This window comes from Phyllostomus discolor, chromosome 2, assembly GCF_004126475.2.
Source record: "Phyllostomus discolor isolate MPI-MPIP mPhyDis1 chromosome 2, mPhyDis1.pri.v3, whole genome shotgun sequence".
In the NCBI taxonomy this organism is placed as follows: Eukaryota; Metazoa; Chordata; class Mammalia; order Chiroptera; family Phyllostomidae; genus Phyllostomus; species Phyllostomus discolor.
The window spans coordinates 172,388,059-172,402,967 of NC_040904.2; the positions used below are offsets into that span (position 1 = coordinate 172,388,059).

General features: G+C 35.3%; 1 protein-coding gene across 4 annotated transcripts in view; it reads left to right on the forward strand.

The window, feature by feature from the left end:
- Positions 1-14,909, forward strand: part of YAF2 (YY1 associated factor 2) — an 89,562-nt gene that overhangs the window by 16,580 nt on the left and 58,073 nt on the right. The window lies entirely within an intron of this gene.

Here is a 14,909-nt window from a genome sequence, read left to right on the forward strand (position 1 = left end):
AGAGCAAGAAATCGACAACTTATTTGAACAAATAATGAAGGAGAACTTCCCTAATCTGGCAAAGGAAATAGACTTCCAGGATGTAGAGGAAGCTCAGAGAGTCCCAAAGAAGTTGGACCCAAGGAGAAATATACCAAGACACATCATAAATAAATTACCCAAGATCAAACAAAATAAGGAGAGAATCTTAAAACCAGCAAGAGAAAAGGAGAGAGTTATCTACAAAGGAGTTCCCTTAAGACTATCAGCTGATTTCTCAAAAGAAACTTTGCAGGCAAGAAGGGGCTGGGAAGAAGTATTCCAAGTCGTGAAAGGCAAGGACCTACATCCAAGATTGCTCTGTCCAACAAAACTTTCATTTAGAATGGAAGGGCAGATAAAGTACTTCCCAGATAAGGTCAAATTAAAGGAGTTCATCATGACTAAGTCCTAATTATATGAAATGTTAAAGGGACTTATCTAAGAAAAAAAGATAAAAAATATGAAAAGTAAAATGACAACAGACTCACAAGTATCAACAACTGAACCCAACAAAAGCAAAAACAAACTTAGTAAACAACTAAAACAGGAACACAGAAATTTCTCCACAGAAATGGAGATCACATGGCAGGTTATCACTGGGGAAAGGAGACCTTGGAGAATGGGGGAAAAGGTACAGGGAATAAAAAGCATAAATGTTAGGTTCAAAATAGACAATGGAGGTTAAGAACAGTATAGGAAATGGGGAAGCCAAAGAACTTATATGTACAACCCATGGACATGAACTAAGATGGGGTACAGGATAGAGGGGAATAAAGGGGAGAAAAAAATGGGACAACTGCCATAGCATAATCAATAAAATATATTTAAAAAATAAAAAGGGAAAAATAATCAGAGGAGGTTGGCTCTTTGGTTAGTGCTGTGAGAGTAACTGTATTCTCTAATATCTGCATAGTCCCTCAGAATCACTTTTTGATGTTTTTATATCACTTAACATGCCACAGTTCTGTTATATATATATGTATTTAGTCTTTATGCTGTCAATTTCTAAGGGAAATAATCAGCTTTTTATTTTCTTTTACAAAGATTGTTGACAAGGTGCCTGGGAGGTAGTAAGTGTTCAATCAAGATTTGTTAGAATAGAATCGTAGGTTCTCATAAGAAAGGTTGGCCTGGCTGGTGTGGCTCAGTGGAGTGAGTGCTGGCCTAGGATCCAAAGGATTGCTGGTTCCATCCCCAGCCAGGGCACATTTCTGGGTTGTGGGCCAGGTCCCCAGTAGGGGCGAATGAGAGGCAACCATACAGTGATGTTTCTCACCCTCTCTTTCTCCTTCCCTTCCCCTCTCTCTATAAATAAATCAAGTCTAAAAAGAAAGAAAGGAAAATTTATTAAAAAAAAACTGAAAAAGTTGAAATTCTGATGCAGGTTGTATAAATTCTTATTTGGAAAAGACCCCTCCTGTATACATGTGTGAATTATTGGAAGTAAATAGAAGTGAACAAAATTTCTGGAGTTCTATAAATGTTTACTGGACACCTAGTGATGCTAGGAGTTACACTAGCACTGTGGAATTGTGGATGAGACCCAGTTCCAGTTCCCTGACTGTTTGAATTCTCTCAAAGAAGATAGATAATATCACGAAGGAGTAAACAGAAGGAATTTAAAACTAATTTTCTAACATAGCCCTAGGTTTTGGAGAGGTCCTGTGCTCAAATTAAGTATGAAACCAGTTACTGCTGTTGCCATTACCAGTAAAACACATTTTTCCTTTTCATTGAATTTATCGGGAAGACACTGGTTAACAAAATCCTACAGGTTTCAGATGCACAATTCTACAACACATCATCTGTACACTGTATTGTGTGTTCACTGCCCCCAGTCATGTCTCTGTCCATTACCATTTATCCCCCCATACTCTCCTCTACTTACCCCTTGTAAAGCACTTTTGATAAAATGTGCTTTAATGTCATGGCCAATTTCTAATTTGATGGATTACCTTTCTCCTAAGAAATTTCAGCCAAGTGAAGCTTCCACTTCATTGCTGGGTAAAACCTTCTCTTTCTGCCTCTATACATATATATCTGTATGTGTGTATGTGCCCGCATGTATGTATGTATGTGCGTACAGATGTATATGTCTTTAAAAGAAACTAATGTTTTTGTTATAATAGTTATATAATTGAAGATTTCAGAAGACTAAAATGATTACTTGCCTGTGACATAGGATGTTATAGACTGTTAAATTTATACATATTTCATGCTTACTCATTGCAGAATCTGCCTTTTTGGGGGAATAAAATACTTTTGTAATAGGACCACATTATTAAATTTGATGCGTGTTTCTTCATGTATCTTATTGGTTATACTGGCAATGGTGCTCAGGTTTTTTTCTTTTCTTTAAAAAGCATTGCTGAGAAGATTTAATCAATTAATTTCTGTAAAGCTGTTTCATGGTGGCTTACACACAGCAAGTGCTCACTAAATGGTAGCCATTACCATTAGTATGTATTTGAGAAAATGTAATTTATTACTGCCAAATTAATTTTTAGTTACTGTTGGTTGTTTGTGGGGGGTATAAATTCTGTAAAAGCAGTATCTTTAAATTGTCATTTATATAGTATTGTATTGTCTTCAGAATTCTTGCCTATATATCCTTCCTTTGGCTCATCAGACCACCTTACTTAGAGGAAAGGAAGATGATCATCTCATCATAGATTTAGTGTTAGAATCCAGATCGGAACTCAGGTTGTTTGACTCATTGATCTTTTCACCCTTTGACCTCTGATAAACAGGTTTATAAAACAGTCCTGTTTGGGCAAAAGGTTTCTTTGCTTATTCCTCTTTCCTTCAAGGTTAGATGTAGGGCCAGCATACTTTGGTAGAAAGATTAGCATTCTGAGAGGTTTCAAGTTTTATTCAAAGATTTAATGAAACCTTAGGGAGTTTTTTAAAGACACATTTTCCTTAATCATTTTTTATAGGTTGTAATTTTACTGGTATTACAAGTATATAAAATATGTCATAGTGACTTGATAAATTCACTTAATAAATGTTGAACACTTACAGTGTTTTTATTTATTGGCTTTCATGTTTGCTAAAATCTCTGTCTTTTGATATGTGATTGATAATCATCTGGGGTTTTTTTAGATTTTATTTATTTTTGGGAGTGGCAGAGGGAGAGAAACATCAGTGTGTGGTTGCCTCTCATGTGCCCCACCAGTGGGGACCTGGTTGGCAACCCAGGTACGTGCCCTGACTGGGAATCAAACCATCAGGGCTACCAAACCAATGACCCTTTGGTTCGCAGGCCAGCACTCAATCCACTGAGCCACACCAGCCAGGGCGATAATCATCTGTCTTAAAAGATTTAGTATGCAATTCATTCTGTAATATTGTTTACTGTGGAAAATGACAGAATTACTGAAAATTTCAGAGCTTGGAGGGAACCTTTCAAGAGCTGCCATAATATTTAATCATTTCTCAGGGACAGGCTAGTTTTTATTACTTGGAACCTTACTGGTAGAGGGATAAAATAATCTTCAGAGGGAACATCTTGCGGGGTTTCAGGTAGAGATGTTTGCATTAAAACTTTTGAAATGGGTTGTGGCCACTATTGTTTGCAAACCCTTCTTGATTAGAATTTTCAGCTCAGTTGTGGTACTATCTTAGAGAACTGCCACGTGACAATAGCAATCTGCTGAGTGTGATCTTTTGTATTTGGTGGAATTCATGACTCTAGCCTACTATCATCTTGGCAGGTAAGAAATGTGCCAGAAAAGATTATGCCTTGTTCAAGCTCAGTATGCAGCTAGTGTGAGATTCAGGTATTTGGATTTCTAGCCCTTTTTATTACCTTGCTGTGGTAGCATTTTAAATTTGCTAGCAAGTAACTGCAGAAAGATTCTTTGTAAATTTCAGTGTACCTAGATCTAGTGCTATACATCTTGGTAACTTCAAACATTAAGCATACTACTTAAAACTAATATAATAAGAACTTATGTTAAAATCTGGGCTTGCTCTATAATGAATGAAGAACAAAATAACTCAGTTATTTTCCTAATGTTAACTAATATTTTGAAAGTACAAATATAAACAAACTTCATTTTGATGTCTTTTATAGTAGTAATGTTAATTGTGTTGTGTATCCTGTCTTTGATATCATAATATTTCTTAGGAGAAGAATCCCAGTAAATATTATTTTTCCTTTATCTGTGATACAAATACTAAGAGTCACTAATAGTATAATTAATAATCAATTTGATTATATGTATATATATGAATGTGTGTATATGATAAAGTTTATTCAGTCCTTTGACAATTTTTAGGCATGAGTTAAAGCACTTCATTTTTAGATGTTTTGTAATTTGATCCAAGGTACTTTGCACAATATTGTATTTATTGGATAGACTAGGATTGATTAACTTGCAGCAGCAGCAAGTAGGTAATATTTGATGTGAGAGAAGTAGTTGTTCAAGAAGTAGAGCTCTAGACGTGTTTGCAGAGTAGGCAAAGTTGTTTTGGTCTTCTTTTGTCTTTTTCTATCCCTTTTTGCTATTTATCTTTTGTTTCCCCAAGGCCCCAAATCTCCTCACTAATGTTTGTTTCTAGCCTATGTTCTAGCCTATTCTAAAATGTTCTAATTCCTTTGTTTTCCTTACTCTACCAACAGCTTTTCCTTTACTGGAAAACCTTTTGTGCTTTATGTAAATTTGAATAAAGGAATTCTTTCAAATGTAAATAACCTGATTGTGGTGGATAGAGTTTTTTTCCTTAAGAAAATAACTCTCTGATGACAAAAGTATTCCATACTCATTGATGATACTAAAGAATAAAGAAATACAAGGAGGAAAATGGAATATGCATCATCATCTCCAGCCAGAGATAGTTATTTATTAAAATATTGTGTTTTTTTTTCCTGTCTTTTTACATGTAGATGTTAGCATTTAAAAGTGGTAGTTGAGGTATCTCTTTGGAAAAATGGGAGGAGGGAGGAGACTTGTAAATCTTTGGTCTTCTCTGACTTTCTCCCATGACTGCTTTCACCTTACCTGATTGATCCTCTGTGCTACAGTGTGTTTCACAAACTCTAGCTTTAGGGAATGCTTCGGAAACAAGAAGCCCACCAAGTTTGGGAAATACTGCATCTCATACCTTAGTGGAATTTAATAAAGTTTCTGAGAAGTCCTCAGGTAGAACAACTTGTTTTATTTAATTGAGCAGTTCTCAATCTTACTTGACCAGAACATGTTGGGACATACTGTTTTGTAGACCCTTGCTATTGAAGTTGGCTCAAAGACCAGTGGTATTGGCATCACTTGGGTGTTCATTAGAAATGAAGAATCTCAGGCCCCTACCAAGGACTTACTAAGTGAGAACCTACCTTGTAACAGGATCTCTAGATTATACATATGTACCTTAAAATTTGAGAAGCACTGCTCTAGTTTTTCTCAGGATAAGATAATGAGCTGGGCAAGGTTCTCAGGTGTGCATTCCACTCCCCCCCCTTTATTGTGTGTGCGTGTGCGCAGGCACGGTTGCAAGAGTGTGTATGTGGGCATGTGTGCTTACACAGGCATGTGAGTGTGTGGGTGTGTCTCTGTTTATGGTGTCCCTTCTCTGTTTGGCCAATACTTCCCCCATGAACTTTATGTCCAAAAATGCTTCCTCTATTAATACCCTTTTTCTTTTATCCCTGCTTCTATGTATTTATGCACAACCATACATTTCTTCAACTCTACAGCTCATTCAGGGCCAGCTTTGGAATCCTGTGAGAGAGCAAGTTATAGGAAATTAAGGAGTAGGAGGAGATGGGTTTGCCAGTTATGATCAGGGAACAAGTTTGTTGGGGTAGAAGGGAGCTGGCCTTCCCTCAGAAGGGCTCAGGGACTTTGAATTGTGTTGATTGGAACCCTGAGGTCTCATGGAATTGTCTCGTTGATGGGTGTAAACAAGGGGGCTCTCTGCTTTGCGTTTCACTTCAGCCAGACCACCTGCTCTCTTACACGTTTTCTTTATTAGGATTTGTCTGATTTTCATTTCCTAAACGTGTTTTTCTATCAAACCATTATTTTGAAAATCATTGCCCTGTTCATCCATTTAGCTTTCTGTAACTCAGATTCTTCTGTTCAGCACAGACTGGGTTATTGTGGGTTATTTTTCATAAAATTTAATAAGACTGTTCCATTATCTATGAGAATCTGGTTATCAAATTTGGTCACTATTCTCGTGTTGCAACTTTTCCATAAACATAATGTCTTTGTCACACAGCATTTTTCTATATTATTCCTTGGTAATTTACACTTTAACTGTAATCTTGCTTCCCTCCATTTTTATAGAATTTCATTATATATCAATGTTTTTAGCGCAGGAGAATATACCTAGTTATATTTTTTCAAATACATATTTATCTTAAATTTTTGTGTGTATTCAGTATGATAAAAGAAAACAGAAAATAACTAATAATTCTCTACAATTACGTCGTATAGTGGTGTGAAGAGTTTAGACTTTGGAGTCCCACTGTTTGGGTTTAAATATTCCTCTCACCATTTACTGGCTGTGTGACCTTTATGAGCCTCAGTGTTTTCATTTGTAAAACGGAGATAAAAATAACACCTACCTGATAGGGTTGTTGTGAGGACTAAATGAGATAATTCTTGGAAAATACTTGGCACAGTGCCTACTGTATAGTAAGTTCTCAAAAAAATGTTAACTAATAACATCAAATACACAAATGGTAATATAATTCATATAGGGGTATAAGAATCTGTATAGTCAAATGTGTGGATTCTAATAGGGTAACTACCAAAATCAGAATAAGTGTTTTCTACTAAGAAAAGAACATCTCACTAGTAACCTGATATGGACTGTCAAGTAAACATTTAGGCCTTGCCAGTAAAATTCTATCAAGAAAGTACTTTAGTAGTGTTAAGCAGTATACATACACTTAAGAATTGAAACAGTTAAAACAGCCGTTTTTACTATTTGCCTAAGTTTTGAAGAGTAAGTCTGTTGTCAAGGTTGTATTGGCAGAGAGTGTGGTCATCTCTTTTTTAGGCCACTGTGTGATCTCATTTATGTGTCATATTATGCTTTTTTCTGCCTCTCACTCTCCTGTTCTGCACAACTTTCTAAATCTTTTTAAGATTTTATTTATTTTTACAGAGAGAGGAAGGGAGAAAGAAAGGGAGAGAAACATTGATATGAAAAACATCAGTTGGTTGCCTCTGCAGAGAACCCCAACCCAGGCATGTGCCCTGACCTGGAATTGAATTAGTGACCTTTCACTTTGCAGGATGATGCCCAACCAACTGCACCACACCAGTCAGGGCTTCTTTCTAATTCTGTTTTTTAAATGTATTTATTTATATTTAGGGGGTGGGGAAGGGAGGGAGAGAAATATCAATGTGCAAGAGAAATATCAATTGGTTGCCTCTCACACACCCCCCAACTGGGAACCTGGCCTGCAACCCAGGCATGTGCCCTGACCAGGAATTGAACTAGCAACTTTTTGGGCTGCGGGGTGGCACTCAGTCCACTAAGCCAAACCAGCCAGGGTATTCTTTAATTCTTTTAAGCATCATCTCTCAAGATGCACTCGTTTATCTAGGCCAGAATGAATATGCTTTCAATAACTCTTAAAGCATTCTATGCAAAATGTGATGATTGTATTGACATAGTGTATTGAAATATTTTGTTTTTGTTTCTTTTTTCTTCCCTGGACTAATCTCTTTGAGAGTAGTACCATTGGTCCTGGAATCACATTTCAGTTTAAATCCATACCTTGCTATTTGTTGCCATATAACCATAGGACTTTTTGGTGATGATTAAATGTGATGAATGATGTAAGGAAATTAACACAGTTCTTAATAATAAAGAGAGGAATTGTAAATATTGATAAAAATTCCCAATGCCTGTCACTGTGTCTTAACATCAGTATTGATAACACTTAACTGAACTGGAAAGGCTCTTTATCATTTATCTGATTCTGTTGCTGCTTTAAACTTTTTTCTACTTCTTGTTTTTTAAGGGACAATGATGTAATTTTACTTCATGAACCTGTGAGTTGGGTGGATTATGTTTATGTCCATTTTATTTGTTAAAAGAATTTATGTAAACCCAAGGTACTTTCATGCTCAACTTTTTCAGGAGTTTAAAATGTTTTCTTTTGCCATCAAGTCATTGCATAGTTGAAACTCCAGTTGGTACAGGATACAGGATTTTCTTGTCTAATGTCCTGTTTGTTGAGTCTTAACTAGAGGCAGAGAAACCATTTAGTGGACACCATTGCAATAGTCTAGGGGAGAGACAGTAGTGGCCCAACAAGGATAATATCAGTGGGAGAGAGAAATGAATGGATTTTAAATATGTTAAGGAGCAAATTTATAGGACTTAATGGATTGTTCCTGTGGCCATAGAAGGGAGGAAGTTGAGTTGTACAAAGGAAAGAAGCAAAGAAGCCTAGATTCTGGCTTAAGTAGCTGGGTAAGTAAATGGTGGTACTTCTCAATGACATAGGGAACAGGAGGAAGGGCAGGCTTGGGGGAAGGTAATAGTACACTTTTAGATTTGTTTAATTTCAGATATCTGAGAGGGGAAATCTGTGAGGCAGTTGGATATGTGAGGCTTAAGCTTAAGGAGGAGAACATAGCTATAAATATTTATCTGGTAGTCATCAGTGTACATGACTGAGTTGAAGTCATCAGAGTGGTGAGGCAGATCAGGGAGAGAATAGACTGCAGAGCTGAGAAAAGAAAATCTAGGACAAAAAGCTGAGAAACATCACCACTTTTTTTGTGGTGGTAGAAGAAGAGCATCCACAAAGAAGAAGAAATGGAGGAGAAAGAAAAATTAAATATGGAGTAAGAAACCCAGGGAAATGTGATGTTACAGAAACAGAGGGAGGAGAATGTTTTCAAAAGGAGGGTATATCATCAGCCATGTTAAATGGCCTTTACTCTCAACAGAAAGAATCCTGAATTTCTCCTTGTGTTCTGTATGTTTATTTTAACAAACTTTGCATTAAAATATATACTTTAAGTTGTAACAAGATAATCCTGCATGGTGCTTGTGCTAAGCTTTTCACGATAGTTATAATACTTCTGAATTGTTAAAGGAGGTTAATATTGGTAGGTTGGGGGGTAAGTAAAATTATGTTAGTATCTAACTTTGTTTCTCAAGGAAGAGATTGTTAATTACCTAGTAAAATTTATCACTAAGCCTGTGCTTTTACAGGTAGTTCCTGATTATAGCTACAGAAATTAATAGAATTAATAAAAAACTTGGGTCCTCCTTGGTATCAAGAATTTTTGAAGTGGTAAGTAAATGTACAGTAACTTTGAAGACTCTTGGAAAATTGCATGGTTAATTGTGGAGGAGCATGAATAGTTTAAAGAAGCCCTTTTGTTTTTTATGAGGAATGAATTATATCACTCTTTATGGATCATCTAACCAAACAAATTACAGCATTTTCCATAAGTCTGTATTTGGTCTGAAAAGTGATAATTATCTGTGGAGTACATTGGATTATATGTGATTCATGATTTAAATTTTATGAGTGCTGAATAACAGAGTTATTACTTAAAATATAGGTAATAGTTTGAAAACTGCCACTACATTGAAATTTATGTTAGAAAAGTTTGCCATTTTTTAAATTTATTAATTTTTTTAGAGAGAGAGAAAGGAAGGAAGAGAGAAACATTGATTTGTCGTTCCACTTATTTTGCATTCATTGGTTCATTCTTGTATGTGTCCTGACCAGGGATTGAACCTGCAACCTTGGTGTGTGGGGATGATGCTCTAAACAACTGAGCTATCTGGCCAGACATTTGCCATTGTTTTTATAAAATCAGTTTTACACAGAAGATATGTGCTTAACATTGTTGAGATGGTTATTAAGAATTGATTTGAAAACTAATGCAGAGCTTAGAATCCAATCAGATTAATTTTAATATAATTAGAAGAGATAAACAGAAAAGTTGAGAAAAAATGTAATTACGGAGTGAAGGTCAGACTTCCTTATTATATTGACATAATTGTTGGCATTTTTGTCTATGAACTTGGATACTAACTATAGTTAGTATATAAAGGGCTGCATATAATGCTCCTGACATTTTGGACTATGGTCAGGAAAATGTTGAGTAGGTGATACCAGCTGTCTAAGGAACTATCCAATTTTAATACGGTTTAAGATATGCTCATTTAAGGGACTGGGGTATCTGTCCAATTAGGAAGATCAAAATGTTAAAGATCAATGAGAATAATTAAGGAATCCTTAGGAAGAATGACTAGAATATAGAATGATATAAAACAAAAATCACACAGAATTACAGCATCAGACAATTGGTCAGTATTTAGCATAGTACAAGAGGTAGTAGAAAGTGATATTATTTGGCATTCACTAGAATGGTACTTTATTCTGGAGTTGTAGAAATATAGGCTTCTTTATATCTTTATTAGCTACATCTTAACATCATGTAATTTTCTTAAAAGTAGTCAGTAGGCACAGCAAACCAGTTTCCAGGGCTGCGGCACACTGTGCATTATGCAGCTCTTTGTCATGCGTTGGCCTTGTCTGGATACATTGATATGGGGAAGGAAATCCCCTGGAAAGTGGCATCTGATTTTTTTAATATTTTGGTGAGGATAGTTGGTAAAATTTAGTCATTGAGTTGTACCTATTTTAATATTTGGTTGAATTTTGGGGCCTAAAAACCAAGAGCAAAATTCAGAATTGGGCCCCCTACCCATCAACTCATCAGCATTATTTTTCTATGAGTTCCTTGTTAGGCAGCTAATTGACATTTGCTTTGTCACTTTTCGCTTAATACTAATTACTTTGTATGTCTTCTGTATTAGTTATATATTGCTGTGTGGAAACAATAGACATTAATTATCTACTAAATTTATTTTTCTTTTTTTTTTTGAGTCAAGAATTCAGAAGCAGCTTAACAGGTGGTTCTGGTTCAGGGTCTCTCTGGTTCAGCTGAGGGAGGATCCAGGTTAACTCCTGTGGTTTGTCTGTAGGCCTTAGAACATCTGTTTCCAAGTTACTCGCGTGGCTGTTGGCCAGACGTCAACTTCTTGGTCATGTGGGTTTTTCCAGGGAGCTGCTCACAACATGGCAGCCTTCTTACCCCAAAGTGATATCTCCCAAAACAAAAGCTATAAGCCTTTTATGACATTCCATTACTTCTGTTCCTTAAAAATGAGTCACTAAATCCAGCCTGTATTCAGGGGGAGGAGTTTACAGGACAGCATGCATTGTAGGGGGTAGGATCATTTTGACCATCGTGCAGGCTGCCCACCACACTATCCTTTAACATTTGGAAGTTTTTATCATTACTGCAGAATTCTTTCTTGAAAGGAAAGCATGTGGGAGAATCCCAGAATAACAGTAGATAAAAAGGGAGCTGTTCTCTCCAAAGCAGAAGTCCGAGCTTAACCTGCAAACATCCCTCCTCTTCAAGCTTTCCCAGACAGTTTGAATATTAATACCTTTACCATCAAATGTCAGTCAAGAGCATGAATATATACTGTTTATCTCATATTTTTAATTTAGAATTTGTCAGCAGCTGTAAAATTCTAGCTTGTAAAAATTGGGTATTGGAACATGGAAAATTATTTGTGTAAATGTGTCTGGCAATTTTTAAAGTCTAAGTAGCTTCCTTTAATAAAGTAAATCTAATATAATGGCTGATTTTGTACTATTAGTAAATATAATTTATATATTGATATGACAGTGATAGTGACTTACTTAATAACTACTGTCCAGAATGTTTTAACTATTTCCAAACTATATACTTTTAAAAAAATGAGGGTGTAGTGATACTTACAATTAAATTTAATATTAATGTGTTCTTATAGCTCTTATATTTTATGCTGGAAATTGTAATTCCTAATTAACATTAATTACTTACTTTCTCTATCTTGCAATATAAAGTATATAGTTTCAAAATAATAGTACCAGAATTAATACAAATGATAAATTTCTGAGTGAAGTTTGGACTTTCTTTATAGTTCTTTTAGTCCATAGACTGCAGTCCTCTGAACAGGTTATAACTGAGATCATTTGAAACTAATTTCATTTCTGGGTAGTCTTGTTAACAGTTTGAAAAATGACTAGATCATGGACATTGTTTTTAAAGGCTTTACTTACATTTAGTTAATGCTTACAGCTGCCCTGTGAAGTAGGTTGTTATACTTATTTTACAGATGAATGTAGTTTTTGCTGTCTTGATTTCAAGCTAATTTGCATTAACAAGAAAATAATACTGTTTGTTTTTCCTTCTTTTTTTTTAAGATTTTTTATTTATTTTCAGAGAGGGAAGGGAGGGAGAAAAAGAGAGAGAAACATCAGTGTGCGGTTGCTGGGGGTCATGGCCTGCAACCCAGGCATGTACCCTGACTGGGAATCGAACCTGCGATACTTTGGTTCGCAGCCCGTGCTCAATCCACTGAGCTACGCCAGCCAGGGCTTCTTGTTTTTCTTTATGTGTTGATATAGGGGAATAGTGGTTAAAAATTGAGGAAAAGAAAAATTTGGATTAAGAAATGAGAGGATATTTATAATTTAGGGACCCTGAGGGTAGTATAAGTATATCATAGGCCTGAAAAGTACCAGTGCCTCTATAAGGCACAATAGACTCAGTAAATTTTTGTCAAATGTATTAAAAAATGACAAAGTACCAGTCTTATAGTTTTGTTTATAATTGCTGTGCCTTGTAGAACTTTTCCCTTTTGGATGATAATAAGAGAAAGGGTCTAGCTAGGAAAAACCAGAAAAAGTGAGATTCTATACTTTACCTAGACATCTGATGAACTGTTTAAGGAGCAAAAGAGAAGACAGTTTCCAGTAAATAACATTATTTAATAAGTTTAACACTCACTTTTAACCTTGCTTTGGTTAACTGAGGCTCAGCTCAATTATATATATCCATTCCCCTTTATTGTTTTTAAACATCAGTAATATCACTTAAAAATGTGTGAGTGTGTGTATAATATAAAATTTTATTACACTGTTAGGGGATTTTAAGGCTAGGATTTATTCTGAACAACTTTCTACAACCATAATACCTTATATTATATATATAGATATATTTTTATATAGTATGTAATTATATGTATAATTATCTTATCCTCACCTGAGGACATTTTTTTTCCATTCCTTGTAGAGAGAGAGAGGAAGGGAGAGAGAGAAACCTTGATTCGTTGCCTTTCATACATGCCCAGACTGGGGACCATATGCGCCTGGGCCTGCAACCTAGGTGTGTGCTTTGATCTGGAATTGAACCCACATCCTTTGGGTTATGGGATAACAGACAATGCTCCAACCAGCTGAGCCACCTAGACCAGGACTACATTAAATGTTTATATCTTAATGAAAATTAGAAAATAATATACTTGGAATCATGAAAACCAATTGTGTTTTAAGGTGCTTCTTGCCAAAATATAATGTCCAAACCAGTGGGTAGTAATGGAAGTAAATGTTAGCTACCACATTGTTTTCTGAGCATTTTTTTCATAAATTTAAATTGATTTTTTAAAAATATTTTATTTATTTATTTTTAGAGAAGGGGGAAGGGGGAGAGAGAAACATCAATGTGCGGTTGCTTCTTTAGCACCCCAACTGGGGATCTGGCCTGTAACCCAGGCATGTACCCTTGACTGGAAATCGACCCAGTGACCCTTTGGTTCTCAGGCTGGTGCTCAGTCCACTGAACCACACTAGCCAGGGCATAAGTTCAAATTGATTTGATGGCATAGATTTTCATTAGTGAAATGCTTGATTTGGTTCTTGATTACTAAGGAAGATGATTTACTTTCTTAGGAAGAGTGTTATGATTATTAAAGTTTACACAGTATACTTTTGAATAGATCATCCTAATTTTTGGAATTTCTTTTCTAAGATATTCTGATAAAATCGGTTATCTCAAGTTGAGCTTATGACATGGTAACAACAAACATAGCTTTCAGTACTGGTCTCTAAATGACCCTTTTGGTTACCTTATAATATTTTCAAGATACTTTAATTCACTTACTTTTTTAAAAAGAAAAAAAGCACTTGATTCTGTTTTAAGTTTATAAGACCTGAGGTTAATGGAGACTGCATTTGCTATAAATAAAATTTGGAAACTATTATTTAGTTCTCAATGATATTTTATACTAGCTTATACTGTCCTTATACTATAAGGATAAAATATTGGATTATTGTTCCTGTGCCTGTTTTATCAATCCAAACACTTAAGACCTTTGTGTTGTATACTTGCTTACTCTTCAGAGAATAGAAGTTAACTAGATGACCCTTTTGGTATTTATCCTTGGATTACAGTTAGAAATGAGGTCTGTCTAGTGCCTTTGTTTGCATGAATGGCTCATTTAAAAATGAATACATTAGCCCTGGCCAGATGGCTCAGAGCATCTTCTGGAAACTCTAAGGTTGTGGGTTTGATCCCCTGTTCAGGGCCGCACATAAGGAATCAATTAATGAATGTGTAAATAAGTGGTCTAACAAATTGATGTTCTTTCTGCCTCTTTCTCTTCTTCTAAAATCAACAAATTAAAATGAATGCATTAATTGCTTTTTTTAAAAACTCAGATTTATGGAAAAATGGATATAATTTACCAAAGACAATTCTGTATGTTGACATTAAGGAAAGATTTAGCAAAAATCTTGACATGTATGCTCTTAGCCTTTACAACATATAAATATTACCTCATTACAACATTGAAATGTAAGAGTCTTGTTAAAATTACATTTTTGGTTTGTTTTTGTTGAATTTTCTACACCATTTAATCCTGTTTACAATTAAAACAAAGGAAGAGGTGTACATTATCTTTGTTTCCATACACTGAAGAACCATGAAACTGTAATCTTTTGAAGGTAGGGGATAATTATTTAGTAAAATAGTGGTAAAAGGGAAGAGTATTACTGA